We start from the raw sequence: 1,469 nt of genomic DNA, 5'->3' as shown, positions 1-1,469 counted from the left end.
AGGGAGGATGTTGTCAGTTTTAATTATTCATATAATTGTCTAACTTATTTCCTTTCCTTTCCCTGGTGAAGACATGGCTTTAGAAATAAGACTACTGGGGTCCCTAGGTGGCACAGTGAGTACAGTGAGTACACCAGTCCTGGAGTCAGGAGGACCTGAGTTCAAATCCTGATTCAGACATAACACTTACTAGCCATGTGACCTTGGGCAAGTCACTTAACCCCAACTGCCCTGCTTTCCCCCCTCCAAAAAGAAATAGTACTATTACAAGATCATGAGTAATTACATTATAAATAAGCAGACATATGGGGATTGTTTGAAGATGAGAAGTTGTCACCTCTTCAATTAGGTTGGAGATAGGGGTTTACTCCCCCCTCTTCCCCAACCCCACTGAGAAGTGAGGTTCGAATTAGTTTATTTGGAGACTTAGTTTTGACAGAATTCTATTTCAGTGTTGCTTATTGGGACTCCAATTTTTTTTTCATCCAGTTTTGATGACTGGTTATAATCCTGAACTCTCATTGAGAGCTGAGGTTTGGAGAGTCTTGTATACACTAGCCTTTCATTTTTGATGTAGTCTTCTTTAGCTTGGTTCACCAGAACTTGAAACTTCGTCCAGTTTGGAGATCTAGAAGAACAAAATTGGGTTAAAACATCCACTTGACTCTGGCATAAACTAAAGGAGATCAAGTTGAACAGCCTATTCTTGTTTCTTTAAACCAGATGCAGTTAGCTATACCATCACTTTATTGAGAGGCTAGTCTAATCAAAAAGCTTGAAAGACCAGGTGAGATTTAAGTCTTTCAAGCAGCTAAGTTTCTAGGAAAAGAGTAAGAAAAAAGTATTAACTTTTCCCTCATTTCTCTGATGGGGAAAGGGACCCTGACAGAAACTTTATACTGCTGAAGAAACTCACGATCCGCTCTAGGAGTCATATTTTCTCGACCTTCAGTCTGTGCAGACATTTGGCATTTATCTGATTCACTCATTCAGTGGACACATCCCAAACAAGGGTCAGCGCTTTGCAAACTTTAAAACTTTGTATAAATATCAGTTCTTATCGTTACGTTGGCATCCGTATTAGTTCAAGTTGTGTGAGTGGGCACTGATTGCTTCAGGTTTAAAATAAGGGAGGAGCCCACAGAAGGGGAATTCAGTGGACTGATCCACCTCTGGGTTCCAGTGGTTGTGTGCGCCTCTGCTTAGTCTGCCGTCCTCCCCAGGCACTGGTTATTGAAGAGCATCTGTCCGAAGTGACTAAATGAAGTAATATCCACCAGAGGGGAGGCTGAGAATCCCGAATGTGAGGCTGCATAAAGGGAGAATTCCGTGCTGCTTAGGTTGCAGTCATCGTTAAGTACCCAATCTAAAGCTATTTCCTCCCCCAGATTTTGCCGTCTCAACGAGTCCCTAAGTCTACCCAGTCCCTCCCTAGTCCTTGCTTTTAACTTGAATCCCTCTCGCTCCTC

The sequence above is a fragment of the Petaurus breviceps genome, unplaced genomic scaffold, assembly GCF_028583685.1.
Source record: "Petaurus breviceps papuanus isolate PSGF00001 unplaced genomic scaffold, PetGlider_PUasm1.0 38, whole genome shotgun sequence".
In the NCBI taxonomy this organism is placed as follows: domain Eukaryota; kingdom Metazoa; phylum Chordata; class Mammalia; order Diprotodontia; family Petauridae; genus Petaurus; species Petaurus breviceps.
The sequence above is the reverse complement of the archived record's forward strand: the minus strand, read 5'-3'. Positions refer to the sequence as shown.